The sequence below is a fragment of the Mesocricetus auratus genome, unplaced genomic scaffold, assembly GCF_017639785.1.
Source record: "Mesocricetus auratus isolate SY011 unplaced genomic scaffold, BCM_Maur_2.0 Super-Scaffold_100028, whole genome shotgun sequence".
Taxonomy (NCBI): Eukaryota; Metazoa; Chordata; class Mammalia; order Rodentia; family Cricetidae; genus Mesocricetus; species Mesocricetus auratus.
Window position 1 is genome coordinate 16,870,673 of NW_024429209.1, and position 18,878 is coordinate 16,889,550.

An 18,878-nucleotide genomic window follows, 5' to 3' on the forward strand; every position below is an offset into this window, starting at 1 on the left:
GGCATTCCACTTTTCATGTCTAGTTCACTTTGTGTCTTGATATTTATTTATTTATTTATTTCAGCATCTTTAAGACAGAGCATAATGCCCAGCCTGACTCCTAAGTCTTTGGACTTGTGAACTCCAGTTTCAAGTGCTGCCGGTTTCCCTAGATGACAACCCCCCTCCCCACCGCATTTAGTGAACACGAATGCCCACTTTACTAATTAAGTCACATTTACAAGGCACGTATATTTAGTTTACACAGAAGAAGGCAATCGAAAACTATCATACTGCAGACTGTTGAGAGTGGGAGAATTCACTGTACTAGAATCAATGGGCTGGGCTTGCAGCTCCGTTGTCGGAACGCTTGCCTGGCATGCACACGGCCCTGGTGTCATCGCCAACACGGCAGAAACTAGGTGTGATGGTGTACACCTGTCACCCCCAGCACTCTAGGTGGAGATAGGAGTACCCCGCACGAAATTCAGGCCCATAACGGAGTACGGCGGATGCTATTCTGCTTCTAAACCTTTGTGTTATTTGTTGTTGCGTATGTGAGGGAGAAAGCATGGGCTTATAGGTGTCAAGGCGAGTGTGCAGAGATCGGAGTCAGTTCTCCGCTTCCAACTGCTGAGTCAGGGTTAGGGTGTTGTTTTTGCCCGGCTGCACTCAAAGCTAGCTCCATCCATGAGCTTCCGGCCCAGTCTGTTCGTCTCTGTTCCCACCTCACCCTAGGAGTGCGGGGATTACACGTTTGCCCCAGAGCATCCAGCTGTTTTATGAGCCCTGGTGCTTGAACTTGGGTCTTCAAGCTTGTGTGCCTGGGGCTGTTCAGTAGCTGAGCCATAGCACGCACTGGTCTTGCACTTCTAATGCCTTTGTATATTTTTAAAGATTTATTCCATTGTTTTTGATCATGTGCGCGTGTGTGTGCGTGCGTGCGTGCGCGCGCGTGTGTGTGTGTGTGTGTGTGTGTGTGTGTGTGTGTGTGTACACTTGAGTGTGGATGCTTGAGGAGGCCAGAGGCATCACACCTATGGGAGCTGGAGTTGTAGGCAGCTGTGAGATGCCCCACGTGGGTGCTGGGAACTGGATTTGGGTCCTCTGGAAAGCACTCCACACTATTTGCCACTGAGCCGCCTCTCCAGAGCTCTCTGGTTGTTTTGCTTCTAGCTGTTCAGTGAGGCGGCCGGTTCATCCTCTGCTCATCACAGCTCACAGCCAAGATAAGTAATGAGACGTCCCTAACCAAAGGACACTTTCTGCATGGCGCTGTGATAACCGGCGAACCTTGAACTCTGCTTGTCTCCTTAGCTGTTACTGTGCCTGCAAAGTCCCATACCACTGACGGGGTGTGTCCTGACAAATGAGGTGTTCTCTATAAAATGGCCTGGTGTGGTGTATAAATGTTGGGGTCTTCAGAGGAAGAAACAACCCCCCCCCAGAGCTGTACTACAGTACATTTTGTGGTCAGATAGTTGCCCTTGGATGCATGCATAAGCCAAGCTCATGTGAAGGATGGGGCAGCTTACCTTGTGTCCTGCTGGTGGGATGGAAAACTGGCCAGATTGTCTCAGCATCATTCCCTAGTTGGAACCCCTTTACCATTTCCCATCCCAACTGGGTACCACGAAATGTAGATGCATCAGTCGTTTTCTCCGGTTTCTTTCTGCTAGAGAGTATGGTATTATGGGTTAGCTCAGGAATGCTTGAACCAGAGTTTCCAGGTTCAATTTCTCAGTGTTCCATTCATTCACTGGCTGTTTTGTACGGGCGTGGTGAGATTTGGATGGAGTGATGGTGTCAGCTCAGGGGGGCTAAGTGCCTGGCCTTGGGTAACTGACAGTTATGAACCTGGGAATCTAGAGCATGGACCCTCTCTTGAAAACACAGGCACACATCCACGTCTTGGAGATGTTTCAAGGCCACACAGCCCCTGGCACGCATCCTCAGCATTCTTTCTTGTTAGGTGTCCCCCAACCCTTGAGACCTCGAGTTGTAAGGGTCGGACAGGCAGACCCAGAAGCTTACAAATGCAATATCTAAGAGTCAGGGCCGACACAAGAATCCAGACAGTCGCAATTCTGGCTGCTTATGCTAGAGGCTTGTGCTCTGGCCTTTAGCTCCGACTGTTCCAGCACCCTGGAACCCTCATCTTCCAACAGCAGTGAGCTGCCATGGGTGCCGCTGGTTCTGTTGGCCTCTGAAGAGGTCTCAGGTGATGGGACCCTCAGCTACTGTCACAGCTCTCTGGCCTTGAGTGCTGGGGCTTTCAGCCCCCCGACAATACCTATTATTGTAGCTCTTGGACTTTGAACACTAAGGCCTCCTCCTGGCTCCTATGATCGGCAGCTTCAGGGAGCTCTTCCTGTGACTAGGGCCCCGTTGTTCATCTCTGGCTCTCCTCGGCCTTCTGTTTTCCTTTCTACGTGGAAGCCTGGCCGGCCCCACCTTCTCTCTGCCCGTTACTACTCTTTGATGGCCTGTCATTGTTGTCCCCCTGGTCACTGTTCGAAACCTCAGCTGTCCCCACGCTGCTGCTGCTGCCACACCACAGTGACCTGCTTGTGTCACCAGCTCTGTCCATTTCATAAAGATCTAAGGGATTGAGAAAAGGCCACACAAAAGAAGTCTGTTAGTGGCTTACTGACTTAACAACAGGTGTGACATGAAGGGGCGGCGGGGGGGGGGGGCGGGATTTCTCCATGCTGCCTTGAAAGTAAAGCGGACAGCCTGGTTATACAGCCAGAAAAGGAATATGACGACCGTGGGCCAGTCATGGTACGGTCCTTTATATTTTGTGTCAACCATAGGCCTTCTGCTCAGCCACCGGGGGGACCTACTCTTCCTCTGGCCGGGGTGGAAATGACTGTTTTTGTGATGTTCAAAAGCCAAGTGCGAGATGTTGAAACAGCCTTGGCTTGAAACAGCCGTGGACATGGCGCTGCTTCCGCACGCTGTTCGCTGTTCAGAGCAGCTGGCCTGCTGCAGTCCTCCACTCAAGGCCGTGGGAGCACCAGGGAAGGGTCTAACAACTGCGGATTAGGGCATCCCAGCAGCATCTTAGCTTTTTTTTTTTTTTTTTTTTTTTTTTTTACATTTTGTTGTATCTATATTGGCATCTAGTATGTCCATCGTCTTACAAAGTTTACATATTCATCAGTCACTCAATCAGCATATTCATCATCTCTGGTCTCTCCTTCTACTCCTTCCAATTTTTGTGGTAAAGTCAATACTAAAATCCTACTTTCTCAGAACATTTCCAGTGTTCCGTATTGTTAACTGCAGTTCTCATGCCATGCATTAGATCTCCTTCTATTCTTTCCACAGGGACACAACAATGCAGCCTTTGACCTAAGCCCCCAGTCACTCACTGGTCTCCTGTCGCTTTATACTCAGTTGCTTCCCTTTGTTTATTTATGTTTAGTTTTGCATTCATTTTCATATGTTTAATTATTTCCATTTTCCCTTTTTATTGAACATAGGCTCTTTTCTAATGCCGTATAATCTGAATACAGCTGCCCCCCCGCTGCCCCTCCCAGCTCTCCCCCATCTCCTCTCTCATCCAGATCCACTTCCCTTCTGTCTCTCATTAGAGAAGAGATAACAACAGAAATGGCAAAATAAAATATAATAAGCTAAAACAAAAAAGAATCATATTGGAGTCAGACAGGGTAAGGCAACAGAAAAGTGAAAGAGACCTCGAGAAGGCACAGGAATCAGGAGTCGGTAATAGCACTTAACGGAAAGCCATAGTATACAAGCAGAGGACAGCAGAGGACCTGGAACAGGTCAATCTGGTCTTATTTTAATGCGATCTGAACATTAAAGGGCTTACAGTAGAGGCTTATCATAACAACTTCTGTCTTAGGGTTTCCATTGCTGTGAAAAGACACAATGACCATGGCAACTCTTAATAAAGAAAACATTTAATTGAGGGACTTACTTACAGTTTTAGAGGCTCTGTCCATCGTCATCATGAAGGGGAGCATGGCAGTGTGCAGGCCGATTGTAGCCAAGAGTACTACGTCTTGCAAGCGGCAGGAAGCTGACTGAGACCTGGCCAGTATCCTCAGCATAGGAAACCTCAACGCCCACCCCAACAGTGACACACTTCCCCCAAGGCCACATCCCTTCCAACAAAGCCACACCTCCTAATAGTGCCACTCCCTGTGAGATTATGAGGGCCAATTACATTCAAACTACCACAACTGTAAACCTTTAACAGTATTCGATGATGGTTTCATTTTTGACACCCACCCCTGAGGAGAGCTGGGGTATTTTTATTATCTCATTGCCTCAGAAAAAAAAAACAAAAATGATTTAGAAAGGAATGTTTACATATGAAAACCATCTTGGTCCTGGCCAGGACACCCATGGCAAGAAAAATAGGTCGACACTGTGAGGGAACCAGACTGAATATTTTTTTTAAATATGGTTGAAGGTTCTAGTTTTTTCTTTTTCTTTTTTTTTTAATGAGGAAAACTCCTTCATCTTAGTGACTCACTTCTTTTCTAGAGAGGGAGAGAGAAGGAATTCTGACAGCACTTACGTCTAACCACGCTGGTATTTATGCCTAACTACCACGCTGGTTTTTGCCCAGTGGGGACAGCACAAAGTCAGCCTTCTTCCTCCTGAGGTTTCCCGTGTGTCCCAGAGGATGATGGGGAAGGAACTTCTGAGTCATTTGTGTGCGGACACATCAAAGGCCCAGGCACTTCAGTACCTGTTTGTCTAGTGCCAAACCCAGCAAGCAGAACCAACATGGCGGTCTCCCTCTGACGCATGGAGTGGAGGGGAGTTGGCAGGTAAGCAGGTTCACTGGGCCTGGTTCACTCCACACAGGCAGCATTCCTTCCCGTGAAGGCGAAATCATGTCGTCTATTGCCGGGTAATGAGACGATGTTGATCTTTCTGTCTCTTGGTGCCAGAGCAAACCCAAGATGGTTTTGAAAATGTTGATGAATCTTAATCCTTAAGAAGACTGTGACTGTCACTCAACAGTGCAGGCAGGCAATAAATACCTGGGCATGAATTCAAGGGACTAATACACCATTCAAACGGGCAACAGCTAATTAAATTAAATCAACTCTCATGATTAATTAAAACTTCAAGGGAATATGTCATTCAAAAAGGCCACAGATAATTTAATTAAATTACCTCTCACAATTAAATAAAATATATTAATGAAAAGAAATATGAGAAAAAAATAAAACGCCAAGATAAAAGGATGGCTTTGGGTTCCTTCTCAGAATAGTAGTTCAGCACGTACATGTTTAAACCCTAGACTCTTCTGTTTCTCTCAAACTTTTTTAAAAAGATTTTCTTTATTTTTAAGTAAGTGTATGTGCGTGAGTTTCTGTGTGGGTATGTGCACGAGTTTCTGTGTGGGTATGTGCACATGAGTGCAGTACCGTCAGAGGCCAGAAGGGAGAGCCAGATCCCCTGGAGCTGGAGTTACAGGCAGCTGTGAGCCGCCTGCTTAAGTGGGAGGAGACCAAAGTATTCTGCAAGAGCAGCCAGCACGCTTAGTCACAGTCACCTCTCCAGCCCTTGCTGAGTTGTTTTTGATGGGTTATATACTCTGTAATCTGAGAGGCAAAGTAATTTTCACTCGTATGGGTTATATACTCTGTAATCTGAGAGGCAAAGTAATTTTCACTCGTATGGGTTATATACTCTGTAATCTGAGAGGCAAAGTCATTTTCACTCGTTCTTTGTAAATCATCCAGAAATTTTGATCAAAGCAACAAAGGGTGTCTATGTAGATTTTTAAGAATTGGCTAGTAAGAGGGGTTGAGCCAAGTTTCAGGTATTTGCAGCCTGCAGTTCCTTGGTTTGAAGAAACAGTCCTCTGAGCTCTGCTTTGGAATCCAGGCTAGTCTTGACATTGCTGTCCTCCTACCCCGGCTCTGGGAGTCCTGGAGTTCCGGGGATGTACCACAATGCCTGACCATGCTTTCCCCTTACAAGTATGCAAAGAATACTTTAGTGACGTTTTTAATCACGTGGAGTTTTGGAAAGCCCACTGCACTTGGAGAAGAGAGAAGCAGGGGCTGGAGTTGACACTGTCTACTCCCTATGTCTCGTCAGACGTTGGTAGATATATTTTAATCTCTACTGCTGATGCCATGTCTGAAAGAACACTCAAAGGGGAGAAGGGATGAAAAATGCCTTCAACATGGCCGTTACTGGAAAGACTGTTACAGGTCTCAGAGGTCCCGTTGTATACAATGATGATGAGCTAACCTGCCCAGCCACAGGCATTGAACATTATTGGTTCCTAATTGTCTCTGTGCACAGGAGAGGAAGAACACACTACCACTTCAGCAACGGTTTTCAAAAGAAGAACTTAGAATTGCCATCACAAAGAGCACAAACTGCTTTCCCTTCAAAGGCAGAGTTCATTTTCCCGGTTGAGGCTGGAGACGTGCTTTCGGGCTGTAGAGGTCTGGTCACTGAAGAGCATGATTCACACTCGGGGGAATGGCTCTCACACAGTGTCAAGCCAGAGTTACCTACCCACAGACATTGTGCAGCAAGCACATTGTGGATTGTTAAATCCACAGGATTCCACATTTTATCCTCAGTGACTAAGACACCCACCTGTGGAGTGTGGGTAGCTTGACCCCCCCATCCTCAGGGTGATAGCTTGACCCCCATCCTCAGGGTGATAGCTTGACCCCCATCCTCAGGGTGAGGCCGCTGGGGGCAGTTAGCAATCATAGGGTCACATTAGATCCTAGCACTCACTTAGATGGCCTGTGAAGCAATCTATGATAGCAAAGCAATGGGAGACCATGGCTGCTGGAAGGGAGCTCTCTTTGAAGCTGCCGGTAGGGAAGGCTGCCCAGGGAACGAACTGGTCACAGCTGTGGAGTGCAGGAGGAGCCGAGACCTCCGTGACCTCCTGCGTAGGGGTTTCACAGGGCTGGGATCCAGTGCAGGTGTAGGTGTGAAGTCCCTTCCTTGTTAACAGGCTAACAGGCTCTTCCCATTGGGGCTGGGATTGTTTCACAGAGCCTGGCTTCCCTCCCAGTGCTGAGTCATGAAGGGCTGTTTGAAATCCTGCAAGGTGAGAGGTGTCTTTGTCCCATCTCTAAACCGATGCTCTCCCAGGGTGGCCAGTTACACTCCAGCGGGCATTTCCTGTTGTCAGTACTTTGCCTTGCTTGTGTAAGCTCTTTCTGTCTGCTCATTCATGGAGCAGTGGTTTATCCACAGTGTGTGTGGGGGGAACCATTGTGTGTGTTGTTGGGGTAAGTGATACCAATAACCAAGACAGATTCCCCTGGAAGGCTCGTAATTGCAAACCCCTCAGCTATTCAGTGGCACGGTGGGGGCTGATGTAAAGCCCTAAGGTTGTAGTGAGCTCGCATTCTGGGGTTGTAAGGAATGTTGGGTTCCCAGGCCAGGTGTATCACTTACTGAAGGAAGAGTGTCAGCACAGATGATATTTATTTGCACGAGAGGGACAGAAGGCAGGGAATAAGAACTAAACACAGGAGACAGAGGACAAGGGAACCGGGGAAAGGGAGCAGGGGTATTTATTGCAGAGGACAAAGGGCTGCCTCTGGGTAGAGAGGAGATCTACATGGCACACAGGTGAATGGCAGTTTATAAAGGTAAACGGGGAAACCCCCTGTTAGGATGAGATGTTTTATTTTAATTGGGCATCTTAACTAGGAGAACCGAAGGGGGCTTTTGCTTGCTGGATTTCAATGCTTTGAGAGCTGGACCTTAGTAGTCAGCTTCAGGAGGGAGGAGTGGCCAAATAAAGGGATAAAGGGACAGACCTTGGTGGCAGCTTTAGGAATGTAACCTAATAGTTTTCAGCAAGGCAGAGGGAAAGAGGGGAAAGCCCTGCTTGCCACACTCAGGCTGGCCAGAGCCCCTTCATTTACTATCCCTGTAGCCTGTGGTCCATCCTTCCCTCTGTAAGCGTCTGTTTCATCATCTGTAAGAGAGAGAAAAAATAACTTGTAGTCCAGGAGAGAGAGAGAGAGAGACAGAGAGACAGAGAGAGAGAGAGAGACAGAGGAGAGGGAGGGAGGGAGAGAGACAGAGAGAGAGAGAGACAGACAGACAGACAGACAGACAGACAGAGAGAGACAGAGACAGAGACACACAGAGAGAACAGGGACTAGGGAGATGGCTTCAGTGGGTAAGTGTGCCTGAGTTTGAAGCCCCAACATCCATGTAAAAAGCTGGGCACGGTGACTTGTGCCGGGCATTGTAAGGTACAGACAGACAGGCGGCTCCTAAGAGCTCACCAGCCAGACAGTCTTACAAACAGTGAGCTCCAGAGAGTCCCGCTTTCTCAAGGCCACGAGGTAGAGAGTGGCTGAGGCCTTCGGCGCCATTTCGACCCGTTTCCGGCCTCTGCGCATGCGTGGTGTTCTCATGTCCTCATGCTCGGTGCTTTGGGGAACTAAAGCACGCCTTGTTTCAGGGGGCCCCCTGATGGTGTGGGACAGGAATGTGAACCATGCGAAGAGATGAGAATGAAAGCCCAGTGCGGACTGACTTTGTCAAGCTGGATCAGCTTCGGGGAGTCTATCAAAGCCAGGTGATTCGCTGTCAGTGTATTTAAAAGAGTACAATTTGGGGAAAGGTTTCCAGGCAACAATCAGTCCAATTTTAGGTGCGCAACAAAGTCACACAATAAGGTGTGACTACATAGAAATTCATGCAAGGTACATATGACCATATAGATGTCAGCAGGTCATAAAGTACCTGGGACATCTTCCCCAAGGATGGGTAATGGCCTAGGGAGGGAAGACTCTGGGAGAATTACGAGGTATTAGGGTGAAGTCTGTCCCTTCAGATGGCAGAAAGGTCACCAAGTGGTTAACGATGTCCACTCTCGGCTCCTGGCTGGAATGTGGGTATTTGGTTTGTGTCTCCCCCAAGGAGGAGACATCCCCTTGTGATTAACATTCCTAGTGTTCTCAGTGTCTCTCTGCCAGGACAAGGACCTCTGTGCCCCCAACACGTGTTGACTTGAGGGGAGAGTGAACTCGCAGGTTCTTGAGGCCTCGTGATGTTTCTTCTGCCAGAGGCAAGCCTGACACACCTTCTCCTTCTGCCTGGTAAAATTCAGCAGGCTCCCATTCGTCCTTCCTCGCGCAGGGGCATCCGAATCCAGTCCCAGTACCAATGACCGGCAAACCCGTGGGAAGATAGTAAGAAATGAGGTTGCAGTCCTTTGCACGACTCTTCTAGGAAGTCAGAGTGATGGCTACCCTCTGCTCACTTGTCTGTTTGACGCAGGGTCCCTCTCAGTGGCCTGGAATTTGGGATACAGCCCAAGCTGGCTTTGAACACGTGATCCCTGCATCTCAGACTTCTGAATGTCAGGATTTTAGGAGCCACACACAGCTGAAGGTAGTGAATATTTAAACATCACCCATTAGCTCAGAATCTTTAGCACCTACTGTATGCACAGTAGCCTGGAGGTTCAGTTATGATAAGTGGCTAAGAAACCTACCTGAAGACTGAATATTCACCTCGGCACCTCAACTTTCCACAAGCTGTCAGAACTTGCTGGAAATTGAAGGGGTATCCATTGGGCCACGTATGGCATGGCAGTCACAGGAAGCAAGGTCAGGGAAAATCTTTTTATTCCCCCCTACAGTAGCATTTATATCCCATCAAGCAGATGATCTTAGTTATGTAACAAGAAATGAAAGGTTCTAACTTATTTAACTTATTTAAATATGTCTCTAAAAGCCACTGTCTGAGCTGAGTCACTAAGGACATCTGGTTTATAAATCATTTCTCTGCATTGACTGGGTGCTGCTGTGTCCTCCACAGAAATGGCTGTGATAGGAAGACAATACTTATTAATGAATAGATCTCCAGAGGAATTTGAGCTTTGGCAGGAAAGTCTGTGCATTCCCCAAGCTTTGCCTAATGCACTGGTAAGATTTTTTTCTGGATGGGGTAAAGGGAAACCATACGTAGGGTCAGGATAAACTTAATTACCTGTTTACCAATTGGCTCACAATTTGGTTGGCCCAAAGAATTCAGCCAGAAAGTCAATTCATTAATTACTCTGTTTGACAAGCCACACAGACATTTTTAATTGCCACCAATTTGGTAACTCATTCCTACATATCTTTGGGTTTTCAGCTTCTACCGTGGACATTTTTAAAGTCATACAGGGGAGACAATAAATGTGTGGGAAGAATACATATTCATTTTGGCACTCATTTCCATGAATGGAGTTGGTATCTGATACTTGGAATTTCGTAGTATCCTCCAAAGGCATTTAAAGGCAAATGTTAGTCACAGAGCTGTAGATCATACCTCCCGGCCAGGGTGCTATCACCTCCCAGGAGACATGTGACATCTTTCGTTGTCATAACTGGGAGAGGGTGCCCCTTGGCTTCTAGTGTGGCTGAGGCTGAGTGGCTATAGAATATTCTATCATGCATGGGGCAGCTTCCCTCAGCAAAGAATTCCGTGGCCCTAAACTCCAGCAGTGCTGTGGTCAAGACACTTCGACCCGCAGAAAGTACGTGGTGAAGGTGAGTGCTGGCCTGGATAATTTATTAAAAATAAATCCCATGGAGAGCCGGGGCAATGGCTCCGTTTGTGAAGTTTCTGCTGTGTAAGCATGAGGACCTGAGCCTGATCTATTCCCCTCCTCCTGCCCCAGCACACACACATATAAAATCTTGATGCAGTGGCTTACATTTGTAATGCCAGAGCTGGTGATGTGAAGACAGGAGGAGCCCAGGGGTCTCCTCAGCCAGTCTGCTGATTGGAGAGCTCCATTTTCAGTGAGAGACCCTGCTTCAAAAGCAAAGTGGAGAGAGACTGAGGCAGACACCCGATGCCGATCTCTGTCCTCCACACACACACACACACACACACACACACATACACATACACACACACACACATACACACACGCACGCACGCACATGCATGTACACACACACACATACACATACACACACACACATACACACACGCACGCACGCACATGCATGTACACACACACACGCACTCACATGCATGTACACACACATGAGCACAAACACGGGAGCCTTGAAACTTAAGTAATGGAATGATAGTGTTTAAGGCCTTGGGCTTTACAATGGGTGTCACCGACCGCCTTGATCTTGTGCTGATGACCACACCTGCCAAGAATTCACAAGTGCACAGCAGGCCTTGTCTCAGAGTTTGGAAGACATTGTTTTAAAGCAACCCTGCCCGTCCTCTGACTCATAATTTTTCCTCACCCTTTTCCATGGTGTTCTCTGAAGCTTGGGTGTGGTGGGTGGTGGTGGTGGTGGTATTGTGTCTGTATGTGATGTGTTGGTTTTTATCAATCCAACACACACCTAGACATACCTGAGGAGGGGAAATCTCGGTTGAGGAGTTGCCTCCATCAGGCTGGCCTGTGGCCATATCTGTAGGGCATTTTCTGGGCTGCTCAGTGACATACGTGGGCCAGCCCTGTGCAGGCAGTGCCTTCCCTGGGCAGGTAGGCCTGGGCTGTGTAAGAAAGGTGGCTGAGCATGAACCTGGGGATGGGTCACGTACCAGTGTTCATCGTGGTTTCTTATCCCAGCTTCTTCCTGGGTTCCTGCGATGGTGCCCCTTGATGATGGACTGTAACACACACCTGCAATAAACCCCTTCCTTCCCTGAGTCGCTTCTGGCCTTTATCATAGCAGCAGAAAAGCAAACCAGGACAGTTATATAGAGAACCACTCATTTTTAAATAAAGTTTTATTAAACATTTGTTATTCTCAGCTGTAAATTCTCTAACTCTCATAAAAAATCTGTTGTCTGTTTTTTTTTGAAAGAGAGAATGAAAGCATTTAAAAGCAATGCTAAGAATAAAATCCCTCAGAATTATAACGTGTTTTTAAAAACCACAAGAGAATACACCAAGCAGCTCTGTGACATGCTTGTTGTGAAGTCTGAGGCTGACAATTGTCTATAAAATAAAGCAACTCATTTAAACTGGCCCCAAAAGAAGGAAATCTGAGGAAACCAGGAGAGAGTACAGCCAGTGGTCAGACACCCTTAGGGCTGGACCAGGGCTGAGTCGTTTGTCTCCTCAGGAATTTTATAGTGACCTCCACGGCGGACATACCGTCTTTTGGGGATGTTTTCTGGTTTTCTTTTTCCGGTACCAACAAAAAATGTGCTGGACAAGCTCTCTGCGGTTCATTCCAGGGTAGTTGATGAGTTAACTATTTTAAGCTTTTCCGGCACTTGGAGACTTTTAAGGTCTTAATAGGAATTTTTTTTCCGGGTCACTTGCTAGTGAACCTTGGAAAGTTCTGTCAAGTTGGCATGATGCTTGTCTAAAGGAGGGTTCACAAGACTTTTCCGGAAGCTCTAAGTAAACGAACTAGATTGAGTAGTGGCATTAGGAATCTCACCGAGGGATTTTCCATAGCTGTGGTCTGGCCAGGTCTGTCCCTGTGCTGCACAGGTTGATTGTGTGCTGTCGTGTTTAGGATTTCAGCTGTTCATTTGAATTAATAACCTGCTTCTGTTACTGAGCAAAAATCCACATCGCCATGACCTCAGCCTTTTAGTAATTTAATGTTTTCCTCGTTGCTTTTGTTTTCCCATTTCAGTGAAAAATGAGAGGATTTGTAAATGGGATTTTCTTTTTGTTATTGTTTTGTTTTATTTTGTCTTGTTTTGTTGGAGACAAGGTTTCACTGGGTAGCTCTGGCTGGCCCGGGACTCACTCTGTTTGAAAACCAAGGGTGATTTGAAAGCCTCAATTTCAGGGACTTCTCTGGGCTGTTTCAGGGAGCTGTCTCCAACCAATTGGTGTTGGTGTGTTAGTGACTTTTCTTACTGCTGTGGCAAGATAACAGACAAAACAACTTCAGGAAGGCAGGGTTTATTTTGGCTCATGACTCAGGGCTGTAGTCCATCCTGGTGGGGACCCCATGACACCACGTATGATGGGGGGGGAGGGGCTGGTCACTCTGTGTCCACGATGGGGAAGCAGAGAGATGGATGCTGGTACCCAGCTTGTCACCTCTTCATTCAGTCCAGGACCCTCAGCCAATGAGATGGTGCCACACACACTTCCTATTCGATCCAACTAAAACACACACTGAAAGATACACCTGAGGTGTGTGTCCATGTTTATTTGAAATCCCAGCAAAAATAACTGAAGAAGCATTAACAACAGATGAACTGAAAAGTAAATTCTGCTTGTCTGAAGGAAAGTGAATGTCTGATGACTACGCACGATGAAAATGGCAAAAGAGATAAACCTTTAAAAAGTGAAAAAGAGGACGATGGATGCAGAAAAATAAAACAAACCATCTTCCAGGCATGTAGAGACAGATCTCTGCTCCTTATTAACTCTTAAGTCCAGGCCTCTAGCTCCCCTGGTCTAGGGCGACTCTGACACCTCACCATTTTGTTCTAGGTTTGCTAAGAGCGCCACATGCCTTTTTTTTTTTCGAGACAAGGTTTCTCTGTATTGTTTTGGAGCCAGTCCTGGAACTCGCTCGGTAGACCAGGCTGGTCTCGAACTCACAGAGATCCGCCTACGTCTGCCTCCCGAGTGCTGGGATTAAAGGCATGCGCCACCACCGCCCGGCGCCACACGCCGTTTTTACTGAGGGACCATGAATATGGCAGGAAAAAAGGTTCTGCTGGGCACACGAAAGCCGTTTGGCAGCTCTGGTACTCGACACCGACGTACTCAGAAGATCTGGGGCTGAGCCAATCAGGGTGACCGAGAGGTCTACAAGCGTTGCGTGCCACCGATGAAAAAGAGGAAGGAGGCTTGGTGCCGGTAAAGGAGGTTTGGCTCTCGGAGCCAAGGTGGCATGGCAGTAAGTGGCTCTGCCACTGAGGTCAAGGTCCTGTTCAGGAGATTAGAGATGAGTCAACAGGTTAGCTTGAATCAGAAGCAGAGTCTCGACTCTGAGCCCGTCAGCTTACCCTGGACACTTGCTGGTAGACTCACCGGTCCACTTAGGCGCTGCAAGTGCCACGGAGTAAGGGGAAACCACCAAGCCTGGGTATGAGCCCAAGGTGTCTGCTCGCTGCTGTTCAATGAGTGAGATGCTTAACTTCTCCGCGCCGTGAACACAGGGAGCAGACTTCCAGGTTCTTAGAGAAGCTACATGAGGAGGACTAGTTGAGGCAAGGTGTAGGAAGCTTCCAGAATGTTTAGAAAAACACTTAACCCATATCGGCCACCTTACCCAGACGTTTTAGTTTCTTTCCCCAAATGCTGCAATAAAGTACTTTGACAAAAATAATCTAAGAGGGAGAAAGGTTTTGTTCTGGGTCTAGTTCAAGGTGCCCAGAGCTTGAAGCAGCTGGTCACTGCACTCTACAGCAGAAGAAGGCAATTACTGCACACTGCTGCTGGTTTCCTTTTCTCCATCCTTATAGTCCAGCATCCCACCTAGGGAAGGGTACCACCCCGAGTGGCTGGGTCTTCTCACCTCGATTAGCGAGTCAAGGTATTCCCCACAGGTCGACCTGGTGATTCTGGATTCTGTCAAGCTGACAGCACCAACCACCGCACTGGATATTAGTACATTTTAGTCTGTTGGTGAACTACAGAGAGAACAGGAACATCAAAGGAAGCAGTCGGAGCAGGTGTCTGAAGCCAGGCACGGCAGGTGAAGGCTGGAGCAAGGCCAGAGGCTCATGCCCTGTCTGGGTAGGGAGCTGGCTCTGGTAATGGCTGCTGGCCTGCAGGCTTTGTTTGTCTTTCATTTGAGTCAGGGTCTGATGTATTTGGGCTAGCCTTAAACTCCCTATGTAGTTGAGGATGACCTTGGATTCCCGATCCTCCTAAGTGCTGGGATTGCAGGCATGCATTCTCACTTGTCTTTGCCTCTGGGGCTTGAGACTTACAGACTGAATCTGTTTCCTGTGAAAGCCAACGCAAAGGTTCATCCTGTCTCTCAGGGGTTACAGTTAGTGCAGGAACAAACAAGTCAATTTAGCAGACAAGCAGAGAGCAGACAGACCAGACACTTACTGTTCCTCAGAAGAGAAGGGTAGCCTTCAAGGGTTTGGATATGGTGTCTTTAGTTTATTGTCTCAATAATTCCATCAAGTACATTGTGGTGTCTATGAAGGTGAAAATAATTCGAACACAGATCAAAACCACCTGCCTGCTGGGCGTCGGTGGTGCATACCTTTAATCCCAGTACTTGGGAGGTAGAGGTGGGTGCATTTCCCTGAGTTTGGGGCCAGCCTGGTCTACAGGGAGAGTTCTAGGACAGCCAGAGCTACACATAGAGACCCTATCTAGACCCCGCCCCCAAAAAAGACCCTACTTGCCCAGCATCCCACAGTGGAGAACCTGGGGTTCAGAGAGAAGCTACCAGCTTCTGTCCACTAGCTTCGTAACAGAACTGCTGCTCTGTGCCGCATTGTATTGGGGATTGTGTTATATTGACATGATTTCAGAGAAGCTACAAAACAGTACAAAGAATTCCCATAAACCATTCAGCCAGGTTTTGATCATCTGTGTTTCTTCTCCTTACTCCCCCCTGCCCTCATATGTTTGTCTCTCCCCTCCCCTCCCCTCCTCTCCACACACCATTCCTAAGTCTGGATGCCCAGGGCATCTAGACTACTGCACCCAGGACTGAGATCTCGGTGTCTGAAAGCCATTCTCTATTGAAACAAACCAGGATTTCTTTTTTTATCTTGTTAAAGGGGAGGCTTTCCTGAGCCGGGGCAGGCAGAGTAGGAGAGTGGATTGTGGACGATCTTCTTGTTCCTGCAGGCGGGAGGGCCCAGGATTCAACACACTGAGCGCTCACCAGGATCTGCTTGAAGAGAGTCTACTGGCTAAGTAAGGACAATCTGAGCATTAAAGGGAATCACAGAGACAGATTATAGCCCGTTTAACCACATACTCCTCTGCCAAGGTCACACCGATGGACGGCAGGCCTGGAGAGACCGATGGGCTCAGAGATGTTGGGCACCCATAACTGAATCACATACCGTATGCCAAATTCAATATGTGGACTCTTAGTTTTTGATGTTTAGCATGCAATCTCTTATAGAACGTTGGAACTAAAACAGTGATTGTTAACTGCCTTGATAATTTTCCAGGAGAGCTGAAGTTTTCATTGCCCTGTCTCTTAGATCTCATCTATTTGTCGGGAACATAGACTATGCTTGTTATCACCACCCATCCTTCCCTCCGGGGCCTGGGGTGTTTTGCCTGACACTCCCTCCCTCTATAAAGGGAAGCACTTCATTTTTACATATTTGATCCAGAAGTATGGGTTCTGACACCATTCTTCCTCTGAGTCAAGTCCTGAGCAAAATACATCCCAGTTTCTTCTAAGCCTCATGAGAGCACAGCAACACGAACTGTATTAGCCTCTATTTAATAGCGGAAACCTCACATCATGTAGCCAAGGAATGGCTTCTCTCTGGCAGAAACCCAGGTACGGCCATCATTTCTGAGAGCTGAGATTTCCCTGCTTACACCATCTTGGACTTTGCAGGCCACAGAGCTCAAGGGTGTTTCCCTGGAGCAGAGGGACATTGGGGATTTGGGTTTGGAAATCAGCAGGGAGAGATACTGTTTCTAAGGCTTACAGTAGCTCTCACACCCTGAGACTGTAGCTCAGGACTCCACAGGAACAGTGTGAGAAGAGGCTTCTGCCTCTGTGCTCCAAAAACGACACGACATGATCCACTCAGGTCAAGGGTCCACACGTGTTCCACAAGTAACACACTCCCACATCCGGAACCACACAGTGGAGCAAGGTGTCCCCTGTTGAGATTTGTAGCTGAAACGAGGCTGGAGTAGAGCAGAAGCCCTCTCCTGTCTACCGCTCTGCCTCCACTGGGGGTCTCGGCCCCACAGGAGCCTCACCCTCCCAGCCTGCCCTGTGCTCCAAGGAGGACCGACTGATGGACACTGGTTGAAGCTGGCCCTTACAGCCTGCCTTCGCCCTGTCACCTGCTTGGAAGTTTCTCTACCAACCACCCCCTTTTACCCAGAGGAGTAGTTCAGTAATCCTCATTGTCACAGTTCTAACCAGTGGGGTCAGAGTCAGTTCTAGGAGACCTGCTCATGGGCAGACAAGGGGCAGCAGGCACTGTCCTTGTTCCCCTTTGACCCTCTGCTGTGCCTTTCCCTTCTGTGGGCCTTCTCTGGCCTCTCTGTGCTCTGCTCCTAGTCACGGGCACCTGCGATGCCCCTTAAAGATGATCCTCAAGCTGTCCTTGTCACCGTACCTGGAGACAGTGAGAACTAAATGTGCCTAGGAATGCATCCCATGACAGAGCCTGAGTTTCACTCCCTGGTCACTGTCTCTAGGGATCCCCAGGAGCCACTCCCATAGAGGCTCCTGGTCCCAGAGTCAGAGTCTGTGGACAGAATATGCCTTATCCAGAGGAAGCTGGAGCTGCATTCTGCATGGTGTGTGGCAGGGAACGGGCCAAGGGTTGCCAGGAGGAAGACAGGAGGAGGGCTGCAGGGGTGTGTGATCTGGAGAGGGCAGGGTTGAAGGACTACAGCAGAGTGGTGGGAGGCTCTGTGTCAGAGTCCGGAGGCACCAGGGATAGCTCATGTAGGCCGAACTATCCAATCGCTGCATCTGGCAGGAAAGGCCAGCTTACAGAATTGGTTATTTGTGTTAAGGGAGTGGAGAGCCAGCCACAAAGTAGGAATGAGATGGCGTCAAGATCGATATTTGAAAAGAGTAGGGCATGGCGGCATATGACTGTAATCCCAGCACTAAGGAGATAGATAAAGGCACGAGTGAAAACTCAAGATCAAGCTTGACTTCATAGCAAATTTGAAGCCAGCCTGCTTTACCTGAGGGCAGAGTGGAGTAAGAATGACAGAGACAGAAAGACAGAGTGGCAGGGAGAGACAGAGAGACAAATTTACACACACACACACACACAGAGACAGAGAGACAAAGTTACACAGAGAGAGAGAGACAATGTTACACACACACACACACAGAGACAGAGAGACAGACAAAGTTACACACACAGAGACAGAGAGAGAGAGAATGTTACACACAGAGAGATAGAGAGAGAGACAAAGTTACACACACACAGACAAAGTTACACACACAGAGAAAGATACACACACACACACACACACACACACACGCGCGCGCCGGCGCACGCATAGAGAGAGAGAGAGAGAGAGAGAGAGAGAGAGAGAGAGAGAGAGAGAAGAAAGCAGACAAGAATTGAGGGTGAGTTGCTGGAGTTATTACAGTGGTCGAGAGGAGAAAAGGCAGAGGTTACAGTCAGCATGATGGGGATGGTGGTTATAATATATGAATGTAAATACAAATGGATGTAAACCACCAAGGGTTCATGTCCCCAGATGGTGACATTGTTTGAGAGGTGGGATCCACCTGGAGGAAGTCTAAGGGGTTGTAGCCTGATCCCACTTCCCTCAAGTGTGCAGAGACGTGACCAGCAGCCTCACGCTCCTCCTGCCCCAGCAGACGAAGCCCGGCTCCTGTCTCTGTGCCTCCCCCGCCATGATGGACTATGTCCTCCCACTGGGAGCCAGAATACATTCACACCCCTTACGCTGTTTCTTGTCGGGTGTTTGGTCACAGTGCTCACATAAACACTAAAACTGTGGTGGGGACATGGGCAAGTGACTTGAAAAGCTGGTAAGAAGCCGGCTGTCAAAATCTAAACTTTCGTAAGGGCCGTGAGGGCTTGTAATATGGCCACACATTTTCTACTAATAAAACAAAGTTCAACTTTAAAAAGTAGTGTATAAAGCATAGCAAAGAGAAACAAACAAACAAAGCAAAACAAAATATCTCCATGGTATTTAAATAAAAAAATTCATTCTTACTTTCAAAGTATTCAAAGATGTAGCTCAAGGGGCTGGCTAAGGGGCTTGGTGGTTAGGGGCTTGCTGC

At 48.0% G+C, this 18,878-nt stretch overlaps 1 long non-coding RNA gene across 1 annotated transcript; it reads right to left on the bottom strand.

Annotated features, from left to right (window-relative positions):
• Window positions 1–7,627: 7,627 nt before the first annotated feature.
• LOC121134435 lies at window positions 7,628–8,374 on the bottom strand. The gene is made up of 2 exons (XR_005871515.1): window positions 8,273–8,374; window positions 7,628–7,939 (listed from the first exon to the last, which is right to left on the bottom strand). It is a non-coding gene; the product is annotated as an uncharacterized LOC121134435 (long non-coding RNA).
• Between the last annotated feature and the right edge of the window lie 10,504 nt (window positions 8,375–18,878).